Here is a 16,622-nt window from a genome sequence, read left to right on the forward strand (position 1 = left end):
TGATTTTCCTTTTCTGAAACCAAACTGTCTTTCTGTTATCATACTGTGTTCTTCTAGATGATTTACCCAAGCTTTTCTTATAAGCTTTTCTAATACCTTGCTTACAACACTGGTCAGTGATACTGGTCGGTAGTTGAGTGGATTTTGTCTATTTCCTTTCTTGAATAAGGGGAAAATATTTGCTTTTTTCCAAATATCAGGTAGTTTACCTTGACTCAAGGATTTCTTGAAAATTAAAAATAATGGTTTACATAACTCCTTTGCACATTCTCGTAATACCCAACATGAAATTTCATCAGGACCACTTGCTTTTCCTCTGTCTAATCTACTTAACTCCTCCTGTATTACTTTTTCTGCTATTTGTATATCTGGTAGTATGTGTGGACATGCGTGTTCCACATAGTCCCTCTCAAAATTTTGTTCTTCTGTAAAAACTAATTGGAAATTCTTATTTAGTGCTTCACAAATATCTTTCTCTTGTGTATAAGTAATTCCCTCGTCCGTAATGGATTGTATTATATCTTTTACTTTAGTTTTGCTTCTGATATAGCTGTAAAACAGCATTGGTTGATCACTACTTTTATTTATTATATCCTCCTCAAACTGTTTTTGGGCTTCCCTCCTTATTCTTGTATAGTCGTTTCTTGCCTGTTTGTAATTATTGTACGCCCTTTCACTATTGTGTCTTCTGTATCTATTCCACAACAAATCTCTTCTTTCTTTTGATTTTTTACATTCTGTATTGAACCATTTCTGTATTTTCTTATCTGCTTCTTTGTGCTGTGGGATGTACTTCTGGACTCCTATTTCATAATATTCACAAAAATTTTTATATACAGCATTTAAATCTTGTCCTCTAAGCTCATTTTCCAAATCAACTTCTAAGAAATACTTCTTTAGGTCTTGATAATTTCCCTTTTTATAGTTTAGGCTCTTTTTGTAACTATCATTGCTGTTTACTATGTCATATGCTATTCTGAAGTTATAATTTAGTACTGCATGATCGCTTTTGCCGAGTGGAGGGTGATATATTAAACTGTCAATATCATTTTCTTGCCTTGTAAATATTAGATCTAGCACTGAAGGTACATCAAGTCCTCTTTTTCTGGTGGTTTCCCTCACATGTTGCGTTAAGAAAAACTCTTGTACGAGATCCAGGAGCTTTTGGTCAAAACAGCTTTCTTGGCTATTTATATCTAGAGTATTCCAATTTATATTTGTATTGAAGTCCCCAGTTAGTATAATTCTTTCCGATTTCTCTTCCATTTTATGTAGCAATGATCTTATACTCTGAATTGTACTCTCTGCCAGGTCCTCATATTCGTCTCTTTCCCATGTGTTTGATCTGGGTTGCATATACAAATTGGCTACAATTACTTTACCTTCAGATGTGTCGATCTCTACTGCAATCAGTTCTACTTGTGATGGTATATCTAGTTTTATTTCCTTGACTTTTAGATTTTTTCTTAGTTAATTTTATAATTCCTCCTCCTTTTTTTAAATATCTGTCTCTTCTCCATATATTGAATTCCTCTAAGTTTAGTATGTCATTTGATATCCTTGGTATTAATTTTGTGTCAGTTAGGCATATTATTTGTGGTTCATTTTCTCTGACATAATCATTCATCTCTAGTAATTTAGATACCATTCCATCCACATTTGAGTACATCAACTTTATCATCTTGTTTATATACTTGTCATGACATGGTTCTACTACCTTCCTCCTTTTTCTTCCATCCTGTTTGTGTACCACTTTCGTACCTGCAATCCTATTACTTTGTAAAAAAAATTATTCTTGTCCTCTTCTGATCTTCCCTCATTTTTTGTTTTTGCTTCCTCCCTTTTCTCTTTCAGTAATTCCAGTTCCTCTTGTGTTAGGCATCTTTTTATCCATACATTTTTGAACTCCACTTTTTCCTTAAGATTCTTTGCATTTTTTAGTATCTCTTCCACAGTGTTTACACTCTGGAAAGTCACTTTTAGAGGTCTTGTCTTGCTTTTCTCGTATTTCGTGTGTGTTTGTGTGTGTGTGTGTGTGTGTGTGTGTGTTTATGCGTGTTTTGTATCTCTTAAGCCGGGTACACACACGCGAACAGAACATCGTAACGTAACCCCGTCGTGTAACAAAAACGCCTGTGTGGACGGGACCTCGTAACGTCATTGCGTAACACCCGAGTGAACATATATGTTACGCGTTGGGGTTCGGTCCCGATCCACCAATTGTCGGTTTTGCGCGTCGCATCAAAGGATGTTACAGGGTGAGGTTACGCAATGTGTGGACGGGACGTGTGTCCGACACCTATCAACTGGGTACAGCCGCTACACCGAGTCTGCTCAGTAATCAGTATGAGGCTTGTCCCTAAACAAAAAAATATATAACACAGGTTTTTAGAGTAATGTACCACAGGGATCGGTCATGTTCGAGTACATGGAGGAACCACTCAAAGCCATGAAACATGTTTCAAACCATTGGAACTTAATAGCAAAACAGTATATGATCCATAACGAGGTGACTTTGTGGTTTATCTGTAGTCTGCTGTCAATCCAAGTATACCCACAGTACGGTACATACGTGGGAACACTGTGTGCCTTACCACCATGGCTGAGTGGAGTGCCTTCTGTGGCACATCTCACACACCCCTCAACACCATTTGACACCCATTCTACTTCATCTTCACCACAACCCACAAGACCACTACCATTTGACACCCGTTCTACTTCATCTACACCACAACTAACAGGACCACTACCATTTGACACCCATTCTACTTCATCTACACCACAACCCACAGGACCACTACCATTTGACACCCATTCTACTTCATCTACACCACAACCCACAGGACCACTACCATTTGACACCCATTCTACTTCATCTACACCACAACCCACAGGACCACTACCATTTGACACGCGTTCTACATCATGTACACCACAACCCAGGGAACAATATGGGGTTTCCCCTCCTCCTTCAGATGGTGAAGTCTCTCTACAGGACCTAATTTGAATAAATATTTCCTACACTGATATTTGACACACCTTGTACTTCATGTACACCACAACCCAAGGAATAATGTATACTTTCCCTTACTACCCTACTACTTCAGAACATGAATTCCATTTGGTTGAGCTAGTGTGAATAAAATTATCTGGTAAAATGTCTTTTCATTAAACCTTAAATCATTCATGAAATAGCTACCTTTTCTGTCCTTTGTGTCAGGTGTCGTACCAGTCTTCTATACTAGATTATTAATGCTTAAAAAAAATTACGTTCAGAACACAGAGGATGATGTATATATAGTTTTTATTATTTAACAACTACTAACATGTTAAGAAGGGTGATATGAAATTATATGGAAAATAAGATTTACTTACCTGTATACTGTCTTGCAGTGCTTCAATGATAGCTTGACACACCTCTGGCACAATTTCACTGACAGCCTGTTTTGAAATCTTGAACAGATACTGCAGACTTGAGTAGGAGTCTCCTGTTGCTAAAAATCGGAGTGTAAGTGCTAACCTCTCCTGTACTGTGATAGCTGGCCTCATGTGTGTGTCCTTTTTCACTATTTTAGGTGCTACCAATCTCATGATACTCTCAAAATCTGTCGACGACATTCTGGTGAAGTTTTTGTAGTGGCCAGAAACTTCTTGGAACCTCATGTCTGCGAGTAATTCCCGACCACTGTATGCCATTCTTCTAGTGTATAACTGTGACTGCCACGATTTTCTTTCCTTTCTCCTCTTCACTGTATGGTAATGTATATAAATATAAGCAGCAGCTGCGACAGGTACACTTGCCATTGTCAGTACAACCTCCAAACACGGACTGACTCCGACTGATAGAGGTGGGACGCATGAAAGTTCGCGACGTTACGAGGTTCGGTTACGGACTCATCATTTCCACACCTTGTTATGCGTATCTTCGTCGCGCAACACGGCCTTGTTACGATACGGTGTTCTGTTCGCGTGTGTGTACCCGGCTTTAGGGCGAGTCCACACGTGCTCTCGGACATATATTGACAACACGGCAGGCAACGTGTTCGGGAACATGTTTGCAGCAGTATTTGGACATATGTATGCAAACATGTTTCAGTGCAGCTTCGAACTCTTGCAGGAGAGGCGATGGGATAAGAGTATCCATACCAGGCAGTTGAGACTTCATCATGATGTTGCCAACGTGACCTGGACGCTGCTGCTCCCAACAAGTATACAGCGTGATCGTTACTGTGTTCCTTATATGTTGCCAGCACTTGCTCGAGGACAGATGTGGGTTACCCCTTACTGTGTCAGTCTCTCTCTCTCTCTCTCTCTCTCTCTCTCTCTCTCTCTCTCTCTCTCTCTCTCTCTCTCTTTCTCTCTCTCTCTCTATCTGTGTGTGTGTGTGTGTGTGTGTGTATTCTTACCTAATTGTTCTTACCTAATTGTATCTTTACAGGAATGAGTCAAGCTCGTACTGTCCCGTGTCTTAAACCATATTTATCGTACATATCCTTAAATTTGTGAATTGTTTTGGCACACACTATTTCATTCGGTAGTGCATTCCTTTGATCAATTGCTCTGTTTGGGAAACTGAATTTCCTTACGTCTTTATCACCTCTCTTCTTATGCAGTTTTTTGCAGTGTCCTCTTGCTGATGCTTTCGCATATGTTAAGTAATCATTTATGTCAATTTTCTCCTTCCTTGATATGCATTTATACAGCATTATCATGTCACCTCTTTTTCTTCTCTCCTGTAGTGTTGGTAGATTCAGTTTATTTAGTCTTTCTTCGTAGCTTAGGTCCCTTATGTTTGGTATCCATCTTGTAGCGGCCCTTTGAACTTTTTCAATCTTGTTTATGTGTTTTTTGAGATGAGGACTCCAGACTACTGATGCATACTCCAGGGTTGGTCTAATGAATGATGTTCTTATCCTTCTTAGCATGTCTTCATTTATGTATGTGAATGCTATTCTCATATTTCCAAGCAGTGTATATATGTTCTGTACATTCTCGCTTATGTGGTCAGTCGAAGATAGTCTGTTATTGATAATCACACCTAGGTGCTTCTCTCTTTCTGATGTGTATAGGGTTTTATTTCCTAACTTATAATCCCAATCAGGTCTTTTTCCACTTTTACCAAACTTCATTACATGACACTTGTCCACATTGAATTCCATTTGCCATATATCACTCCATTCATGAAGTTTATTTAATTCTTCTTGTAGCTCCCTACAAGAGTCTGTGTTAGTAATTCTCCACTGTATTTTTGCATCATCTGCAAACATATTCAGACAGCTTTCATTTCCAGTGTTACTGCTTATATCATTTATATACACTAAAAACATGATTCGTGCCAGCACTGAACCCGGTGGTACTCCACTAGTCACTTCTTTCAATGATGAGTAGTTTCCTCTTAGTACTGTCCTCATTTCTCTTTTTATGAGAAAATCTTGCATCCAACATTACAGTTTGCCTCGAATTCCTCCTTGATGGTACAGTTTCCATAAAAGTCTTTGGTGTGGTACTGTGTCAAATGCTTTCTTGAAATCTAAATAGATACTGTCCACCCATCCTTCTCTTTCCTGTATTGTGTTTGTTACTCTGTCATAGTAGCTCAACAGATTAGTAACACATGATTTTCCTTTTCTGAAACCAAACTGTCTTTCTGTTATCATACTGTGTTCTTCTAGATGATTTACCCAAGCTTTTCTCATAAGCTTTTCTAATACCTTACTTACAACACTGATCAGTGATACTGGTCGGTAGTTGAGTGGATTTTGTCTATTTCCTTTCTTGAATAAGGGGACAATATTTGTTTTCTTCCAAATATCAGGTAGTTTACCTTGACTCAAGGATTTATTGAAAATTAAAAATAATGGTTTACTTAACTCCTTTGCACATTCTCGTAGTACCCAACATGAAATTTCATCAGGACCACATGCTTTTCCTCGGTCTAATTTATTTAACTCCTCCTGTATTACTTTTTCTGCTATTTGTATATCTGGCAGTATGTGTGGACATGCATGTTCCACATAGTCCCTCTCAAAATTTTTTTCTTCTGTAAAGACTAATTGGAAATTCTTATTTAGCGCTTCACAAATATCTTTCTCTTGTGTATAGGTGATTCCCTCGCCCGTAATGGATTGTATTATATCTTTTACTTTGGTTTTGCTTCTGATGTAGCTGTAAAATAGCTTTGGTTGATCACTATTTTTATTTATTATATCCTCCTCAAACTGTTTTTGGGCTTCCCTCCTTATTCTTGTAAAATCGTTTCTTGCCTGTTTGTAGTTATTATACGCCCTTTCACTATTGTGTCTTCTGTATCTATTCCACAACAAATCTCTTCTTTCTTTTGATTTTTTACATTCTGTATTGAACCATTTCTGTATTTTCTTATCTGCTTCTTTGTGCTGTGGGATGTACTTCTGGACTCATATTTCATAAAATTCACAGAATTTTTTTTATACAGCATTCAAATTTTGTCCTCTAAGCTCATTTTCCCAATCAACTTCTAAGAAATACTTCTTTAGGTTTTGATAATTTCCCTTTTTATAGTTTAGGCTCTTTTTGTAACTCTCATTGCTATTAACTATGTCATACGCTATCATGAAGTTGTAATTTAGTACTGCATGATCGCTTTTGCCTAGTGGAGCTTGATATATTAAAATGTCAATATCATTTTCTTGCCTAGTAAATATTAGATCTAGCACTGAAGGTACATCAAGTCCTCTTTTTCTGGTGGTTTCCCTCGCATGTTGCGTTAGGAAAAACTCTTGCACGAGATCTAGGAGCTTTTAGTGTCAACAGCTTTCTTGGCTAGTTATATCTAGAGTATTCCTATTTATATTTGTATTAAAATCTCCAGTTTGCATAATTCTTTCCGATTTCTCTTCCATTTTATTTAGCAATGATCTTAAACTCTGAATTGTACTCCCTGCCAGGTCCTCATATTCGTCTCTTTCCCAAGTGTTTAATCTGGGTGGCATGTACAAATTGCCTACATTTACTTTCCCATCAGTTCTGTTGATCTCTACTGCAATCAGTTCTACTTGTGATGGTATATCTAGTTTTATTTTATTGACTTTTAGATTTTTTCTTAGTTAATTTTATAATTCCTCCTCCTTTTTTTAAATTTCTGTCTCTTCTCCATATATTGTATTCCTCTAAATTTAGTATGTCATTGGATATCCTTGGTGTTAATTTTGTTTCAGTTAGGCATATTATATGTGGTTCATTTTCTCTGACATAATCATTCATCTCTAGTAATTTAGATACCATTCCATCCACATTTGAGTACATCAACTTTATCATCTTGTTTATATATTTGTCATGACATGGTTCTACTACCTTCCTCCTTTTTATTCCCTCCTGTTTGTGTACCACTTTCGTACCTGCAATCCTATTACTTTGTAAAAAAAAATGTGTTCCTCTCCTCTTCTGATCTTCCCTCATTTTTTTTGTTTTTGCTTCCTCCCTCTTCTCTTTCAGTAATTCCAGTTCCTCTTGTGTTAGGCATCTTTTTATACATACATTTTTGAACTCCCCTTTTTCCATAAGATTCTTTGCATTTCTTAGTATCTCCTCCACAGTGTTTACACTCTGGAAAGTTACCTTTAAAGGTCTTGTCTTGTTTTTCTCGTATTTCCCTAACCTTTTGTGTTCCTCTATATCTTTACTACAGATTTCCTCTGATACTTCTTTCATTAAGCTCTTTACATTTGCCATCTTGTTTTTTAATTCTTCCTCTTCTATACCAGTGATTACTATAGATTTGTTGATATCTACTGAATCTCTGACTACCTTTGGGTTGTTTTGGATTATTCTTTTCACTTCCTTTTTGATGCTGTGTGTGTGTGTGTGTGTGTGTGTGTGTGTGTGTGTGTGTGTGTGTGTGAGAGAGAGAGAGAGAGAGAGACAGACAGACAGAGAGACAGAGAGAGAGAGAGAGAGAGAGAGTGAGTGAGAAAGAGTCAGTTGGTTGGGTGGGTGGAGTTGATGAGGTTGAGTTGGTGGGTGTGGTAGTTCGGTGCATCGCCAGGGTGGGTGGACAGTGATAATGGTGGAGACCGGGGGGGGGACAGTTGTTGGGTCTGGTGTGTGGAGTGGTTTTGGGTGGATTGTTGGGGTAATTGGGTTAGTGAGTGGATGAGTTTGGTGGGCTGGGTGGGTAGGTGGCTGGATGTGTTGGTAGTCGGAGAGGGGTCGGTTAGTTAGATTTGGATAAGATGAGTTTGATGGATAAGTCGGGTTCAAATGGGTGAATGGGGTGGCGGGGTGAATGGGGTTGGGCAGGAAGGGTGGATGGGTGGATGGGTCTGTGGAAGGAGTGGGTGGACAGGATGGGTTGATGGGCAGGGTGAGGTGGGTGGGGAGTGTTCAGGGAGAGGTGGGAGGGTTGTGTGGATGGATGAGATGGATGGCATTGTTGGGTGACCAGGGTGGGTGGAATTCGTGACTGAGAAGGGTGGGTGGAATTTGTGAGTGGTGAAGGTGGGTGGTAGGGGTCGGTGGGCAAGATAGGCTGTCGGGATGTGTGGGGAAAGTGAGTCGCCAGGGTGAGTGGGCACCGTTGGTCGCCAGGGTGGGTGAGACGATTGCATGATCGGGATGATCTAAGTGGGTGGTTGGGTTGGGTGGCTGGATGGGATCAGGGTGGAGAAGTGAATGAGTAAGTTAGTTGAGTGGCATTGTTGGGTGAGCTTCGCATGTGGCATTGCTGGGTTAGTAGGGTGGATAGAAGGGATCAATGGGCTGGGTGGTTGGCAGGGGTGAGGTCGGTGGGTTGTGTTAGATAGGTTGAGTGAGTAGGTGGATAAGTAGATGAGTGTATATGTGGCTGTCCACATGACACGCAAGAGAGGGACTTATCTGGCCATTATAACTTTTAACTGTTACTTGGATTTTAGTCTAGCGCTTCTAACACGTTGGATAACTATTTGGAAACCAGACTCTATACATTAAGGTCATTGTATTGAAATCTGCTAAAACTTCGATATGATCACTTCTCATGGAACTGGAGATGGATCTATGCACTTGATCTATCTATCTATCTATTGCCAGACGCCTCAATTCCGTTTGGGGTGGCCACAAACAAATCTCCTCCAAGTCGCCCTGTCCCCCGCCATTTCACTCCCCTGCTCCCAACTCACACCCCCCTCTCTCATATACCTCTCCACCCCATCTCTCCATCTCATCCTCGGCCTCCCCCTCCCTCTTCCCCCCTCCACCTCACTCACATACACTCTCTTCGTCAGTCTTTCACCCTCCATCCTCTCCACATGGCCAAACCACCTCAGTGTGTTCCTCATAACGCTTCCTATCACATCCACATCCACACCACAACGCTCCTTTATATCCTCATTCGTCAGCCTGTCTCTCCATGTGACTCCACAGGCTCCTCTTAAATAACTCATTTCCACTGCTCTCACTCTTGACTTGTGTCCTTCCAACAATGTCCAAGCTTCACTTCCGTACGTTAGAGTTGGTATCAGAATACTGTCATGTAGTAACTTTTTCACTTCCATGCTCACATCCCTGTTTCTTATCACTGCTTTCAAGGAACCAGCAACCTTTCTTCCCTGCTGTACCCTTTCAAGCACTTCACCCTCCAAACCTCCATCCTTACTCATCACACTACCCAAATACTTAAACGTACTCACATTTTCCAATTCCTCACCATCCAACCTCGCTGTACATTCACTAACTTCACCTCTCTCAAAGACCATCACTTTACTCTTCCCTACATTCACCTTTAGGTTCCGTTTCTTACACACTCTCTCAAACTCATCCACCAAGCCTTGCAGCTCCCCTTCGTCTTCACTCAACAACACAGTATCATCTGCAAACAACAGTACAGGGAGTTTCCAAACACTATCCTCTCTCACCAGGGCCACTCCAACATCCACTACCCTACCTTGTACCTCTTTTATTACCCCATCCATGTACAGATTGAACAACCATGGAGACATGACACATCCCTGTTTCAAACCAACTTTCAAAGAGAAAAATTCACTTAGTTCACCATCCACACGCACTGCAGCCTTCGCACCATCGTACATACTCTTCACAGCATTCAACAACTTCCCATCTACTCCATATATTCTTAACACTTTCCACAATCCTTGTCTATCCACCCTGTCATATGCTTTCTCCAAATCCATGAAAGCCGCATACAACTTCTTTCCCTTCTCTAGAAACTTTTCCACTAAAGATCTAAGAATGAATATCTGATCTACACAACCTCTTCCCTTTCCAAAGCCTCCCTGTTCTTCTCCAACTAATTTCTCTGTTCTTTCTCTAACTCTGTCTATAAGTATCCTACCATACACTTTTCCTATTATACTAAGAAGACAAATGCCCCTATGATTACCACACACTTCTTTTTCCCCTTTTCCTTTGTACAAGGGAATAATTATACCTGACTTCCAATCCTCCGGGACTCTACCTTCCTCCCAGGCCAATCTGCACATCTTCCACATCCATTCTACTACTATCTCTCCCCCATGCTTCAGCATTTCACCACACACTCCATCAATTCCTGGGGCTTTCCCCGATTTAACTTTCTTCATTGCTTCCACAACTTCTATCCTACTGATTTCTTCCTGTCTTCTCACCTCCCTCCTTCTCCCAGCCATTCCCCAGCCACTTATACTTGCATTACTTCCATCCTCTACGTTCAACAATTCCTTAAAGTGTTCTCTCCATCTGCTCACTTTTTCTCCCTTCTCCACTAGTAATCTACCATTTTTATCTTTCACTCCCCTGCTAACTTCACTTCCACCCTGTCTTACTCTTTTCACTTCTCTCCAGAACATTTTCTTACAGTCCCTCCACTTTTCACTCAAATTCCTTCCAAATTCCTCATCCACTCTCTTCTTACTCTCTCTTACTAATCTTTTCACCTCTCTCTTGATAATACTACTACACCTAATAGTAGAATAAATAAAAGCAACATTACATGCGGCACGGCGTGAGAATGAACGAAGCTTCATATTTCGATCCATCCGCCTAATACATCAGTGCTCTGGTGAGGGTAAAGAGGGGGAGTTAGGGGGAGTATACGTGTGCGATTAACCTGACCTCTAGTGGCAGATTACCCTGTATCACGAATTTCTGTCCAGAGGTGTATACCAACTATGAACAGGAAGTGACCCCATGCTATTTAGTGATCGGGCGAACACTGGTAACCTGTCAAGAGTTTGTGGGGGCTCCTATTGGGTCACCCTGAAAGGTCAAAATCAAGGTCACGAATTTTCAAATGGCAATAACTTGAAAACGATTTAAGATAAAGATAGTTAATATTTTAAACATATATAAACTTGTGATATGGGCTTTCATTTGGAACCAAGACTTTGACCTCATATTAAATGAAAGGTCAAACTCAAGGTCACGGATATTCAGGGGCCTATAATTAGAAACTGATTGAAGATAGAAAGATATTTACTATTATCAACATATACGAAATCCCATATGGGTTTTTTATTGGTACCTTGACCTTTGACCATAAGCGACCTTGATAGGTCAAACTAAAGGTCAAGGATATTCAGGGGATTATAACTCGAAACTCTTTGAAGATAGAGATATTTACCAAAACCAAGATATAGGTTGTCTCATCTGGGCTTTCATTTGGCAGCATGACCTTTGACCTTGAATGACCCTGAAAGGTCAAATGCAAGATCATGGATTTTCAAAGGAGTTAACTTGAGAACATCTGTGCCATTACCTTAGATTTTAATTGTGTATTGACAATAAATGACATAAACGAGTCAGTATTTAACAGCAATAAAATATCTGCTGCACAGCTCAGGCTATGCTGGCCGTGCATCACCGTAAACAACTCTACCTCTACACAATCTTACGCATGGCGCTACGCAAAGACGGAGAGAGAGTTTTTTTCATTTCACCAGATGATGCTCTGGATGTTTATTTTTAAGTTTATAATAAACAAAAACATTTTTTCATTTTTTCACTACTCCCCTATGTAAACATACGCATGGCCCTAAGCAAAGACGGAGTTTTTTTTTTTTTTTTTTTTTTTCACCAGATGATGCCCTTCATGTTTATCTTCAAGTTTATAAAAACAAAAACTAAAAAAATTCTTCATTTTTTACGCACCACGGGGTGGAAAAAAAGAAAAAGAAAAAAGTAATTGCACAACCATGGGTTAAGGAAAAAGAGGTAAATATTACAGCCACACCCAAAATCAAGTACTTCTTGATAGTATGTTCTTTTTATTTCATTCATAAAATTATGTACAATATCAACTTGAAAGATTTCACTAAAGTCCTCCTAAAACATCCTGTGAGCATTCGTTGCATACATTTTGGGATGTAGAGGGAAAAAATCACTTGTAACAGTAATTTAGTTGAGATAATTACCCGTCCAAGCCCCGGAGGGGCTGTAGATCCAGAAAATGTTAAAACAAGTATGGATAAAAAAAAAAATAATAATTTCTTTAACAATACTCTTCAAATTCATCATATTGCGTGAAACCAAAACCTACATGTGCATCTTTCAAATCTCCATTCTATAACATGCCTCATTACATCATGGGGGTTACCCCTCCAGTTATCGGTAGGGGAGTCAGTGTCAGGTGGGTTGGGCCTAAAAGTTCGAATGGGCTTAAAATCGTCAATTTTCACCCGATTTACTCCATTTTTTGATATGTGACATCTTAAGAAATACTGTTATGCTTATACGTCAACACTAAAATGACTGCCGGGGACAGGTTTACAGTGCCTTGGCACCGTTTCTTGTTTGGGGCTAAGTTACGTGAAGTGGATTGCTGTCACGTATCTTTGCTCAAACATACTGATGTAAATTTTCATTGCTAAGAACGTCTGTAAGTATTTTATTCTGTCTTTATACCTTTTCATTCAAGTGTTCAATGATTAGTCATCTCATTCTTTTTTTCATTCATTCATTGCCAGACGCCATGTATCCCAGACGGGGTGGCCAATGGCTTAGAGTTAATTGTTTTACAGGGAGGGCCACTAATCCTCCACCAACCCCACCTGGCACGTAGGGATGCCAACAGCATTTGGTGTTCCCAGGCAGTCACCCATCCAAGCACTAACCAGACCTAACGTTGCTTAACTTCACTGATCGGACGGGAAGCGGTGTACTCAACGTGGTATGGCCGTTAATTTTCCATTATATATATATATATATATATATATATATATATATATATAATTATATACATAAATAATTATATATATATATATATATATATATATATATATATAAAATTATATATATATAATTATATATATATTGTTACGGAACAGAGAAAGATAATGTACACTTTAAGTGAGAATACTAAAAATCACTACTGTCCCGTAAAGTTCCAGGCTCAAAACAAAAGAGTTAGGTAAAATTACAAGTTAAAGTTTAATGCTCAAACTAACAACAAAACATTCAGGACTCATAAGGATAATGTAATGGCAAAAAACAGGTTAAATATATGGTTAACTGCAATAGCCTCTATTAACATGAAATTAGCAAGAGTTATTTTATCTAAGTCAGCCCTGATAAAATGAAAATACACTGGGTAATGCTCAGTTAATGCAAGATAAATTATTACAGATACAAAATAGTACTAAAACTGACTGACAAAATGAATCCTACATAAATTACAAAAAAAAAACCTTACTAGGCCTACAAATCAACACCTTATGCTATACGGTACAAGGAAAAAATGCAATAACAGTTATACTCAAATTACACAGCTGCTAGATGGTTGGAGACTTCCGGAGCACTCACAACAATAACTGTACAGGGGAGGACAGAGATGTGAACAAAATGAGGAGTAGATCTAAGTGGCAATGATGCAGAGACTGAGCTCATTATATAGGGGCCAGCAGAGCTTGATACAACTTGTAAGAAGGACGCGCAAATGAAGCCATGGGGACAAAGAGTTGACAATCCCGCTCTGAACAACAGAAAGGACGACTTACTCTACTATAACGGTAGAAGGGGGGGACTGAGGCAGAACACGCTCATGATCAAACATGCAGCATACTGTGCGTTAGAATTACACAAAGGATGATGAAATCATAGGCTATGTAACACCTCCCCGCAAAGAAAAAGAAATTTACAAAGGAAATTTCTTATTACTCTAAAACAATCTGTCTAAAGTCTAGATAAGCAATCTGCAATAACATTTTCTTTCCCCTTGACATGTTGTATGTCTAATGAATACTCCTGAAGAAGTAGACTCCATCTTGTCAATCTCTGATTTTTATCTTTAAACTTACTAAGGAATTTCAGTGGGTTATGATCGGTATAAATGACTATGGGGTCAAAACCAGAACACAAATAAAATGAAAAATGCTGTAAACCCAAAATCAAGGCCAAAAGCTCTTTTTCAAAAGTTAGAGTAGTTCTTTTGAGGTGGAGTGAACTTCTTACTGTAATAAGATACAGGGTGTTCAATACCCTGATCATCCTCTTGCAGCAAAACAGCCCCAGCTCCTGTATCACTTGCATCAACAGCCATCTTAAAAGGCTTAGCAAAATTTGGAGTAGCGAGCACTGGCTGACTTAATAGGATAGCTTTAAGTTTGTTGAAAGAGGATTCACAGTTATCGGTCCAGACAAATTTAACTCCCTTTTTCAGTAGGTCTGTAAGTGGTGATACAAGAATTGAAAAGTTAAGAACAAATCTCCGGTAATAACCAACCATTCCCAAAAATCTTTGTAGCTCTTTCCTACTTTTAGGTCTGGGAAGATCACTTATAACCTGAACCTTAGCTGCTGGTGGTGCAACATATCCATCACCAATTACGTACCCAAGGTACTGAACTTTAGCTTGACCAAACTCACACTTTGATAAATTAGCTACAAGATTAGCCTGAACTAAACGCTCAAAAAATTTACTGACATGGCATAGGTGATCTTTCCAGTTGTCACTGAAGATTAATACATCATCAATATAAACAACACACCCTGCCAAACCCTCTGTTACAACATTCATGAGCTTCTGAAATGTGGCTGGTGCATTCTTCATGCCATATGGCAATACAGAACATGCAAAAGTCTTTCCTAGTGTTACAAAACATGAGATCTCCCTAGCACGTTCAGTCATAGGTACTTGCCAGTATCCCTTTAACAAATCAAACTTACTTATGTACCTAGCCTTTCCGATCTTGTCTATGCAATCTTCCACACGAGGGAGAGGGTAAGTGTCTGTTTTGGTTATCTGATTAACACGTCTGTAGTCTATGCAAAGCCGCTGTGACCCGCCTGGCTTAGGGACTAGAGTGACAGAACTCCACTCGCTCTGACAGGGCTCAATCATCTTGTGGTCCAACAGGTAGCCAAGCTCCTTCTGGATGAGAGGAACTTTCACTGGGTTCACACGGTAAGGAGGCAGTTTAATTGGCTTTGCGTCTCCAACATCGACATCATGCATCAACACAGTGGTTCTTCCTGGAGTAGCACGGAACACTTGCGGGTACTCCTGCAGTAATGCCGAAAACTCCTGCCTTTCCTCGGGAGGTAGATGAGAAAGCTTAGTCTGGAGATCATTCATGATATCAGGATTCTTCCCCAAACTATCACTCAGGCTCATACTGCATGGGAGAGCTTCACTTGCAGACTCGGGTGGAACAGCTACAGTGCAGACTGGATTATTTTCCTCCCGCCTGTGATATAACTTTAGCATGTTGATGTGACATAGTTGCTTGTTCTTTCTACGATCTGGTGTGGCGATGACATAGTTGACATCACCGAGTTTCTTCTCCACGAAATAAGGACCACTAAACTTGGCTTGAAGAGGTTGCCCATGAACCGGTAGCAGAATCAAAACCTGATCTCCTGGCTGAAAGTGGCGTAACCTGGACTTCTTATCATACCAAGTCTTCATCTTCTCCTGAGCAGCTCCTAAATTCTCTCTCGCCAGCTGTAAAGCAGTGGACAGCCGTTCTTTGAACTTCATCACATACTCCAGCAGGTTGACGTCATCTTCCTCCGACAGCCAGCATTCCTTGAATACCTTAAGGGATCCTCTTACTTCATGGCCAAACAGTAGTTCAAAAGGTGAGAAGCCCAGTGATTCATTTGGAGATTCTCTTGCAGCAAACACAACGAATGGAAGACCTTTATCCCAGTCTTTCTGATGTTCCAAACAGTATTTCTTGAGCATCGATTTGAGTGTTTGATGATATCTCTCCAACGCTCCTTGAGTCTGGGGATGGTAAGCTGAAGACGTGATCTGGGTGATGCCCAACTCTTTCAGAGACTGCTTGAAAACATTTGACATGAAATTACTTCCCCGGTCTGACTGTACCTCCTTGGGCAGACCAAACTTTGTGAAGAACCCCAGCATTTCCTTAACCACGTTCTTTGCTGAGATATTTCTAAGTGGAATGGCTTCAGGATAACGAGTAGCCATATCAATCAGGGTCAACACATAAGAAAATCCTGAAGAAGTCTTAGGAAGAGGGCCCACAATATCCACCAACACACTGGTGAAAGGCGCCTCAAAAGGAGGAATGGGAACTAGAGGTGCAACCTTTTCGGTCTGATTACACTTCCCCACAACTTGACAGGTGTGACAAGACATACAATACCAGGAAACATCCCTGAAGATACCTGGCCAGTAGAAGTGTTTCAAAATGCGTGCCACAGTCTTC

General features: G+C 39.8%; 1 pseudogene; it reads right to left on the reverse strand.

Annotated features, from left to right (window-relative positions):
• Nucleotides 1-13,012: 13,012 nt before the first annotated feature.
• On the reverse strand, nt 13,013-13,131 carry LOC145398897 (5S ribosomal RNA; annotated as a pseudogene).
• Between the last annotated feature and the right edge of the window lie 3,491 nt (nt 13,132-16,622).

This window comes from Coenobita brevimanus, chromosome 46 (assembly GCF_032717465.1).
Source record: "Coenobita brevimanus isolate Jiangsu-jjx chromosome 46, ASM3271746v2, whole genome shotgun sequence".
Classification (NCBI taxonomy): domain Eukaryota; kingdom Metazoa; phylum Arthropoda; class Malacostraca; order Decapoda; family Coenobitidae; genus Coenobita; species Coenobita brevimanus.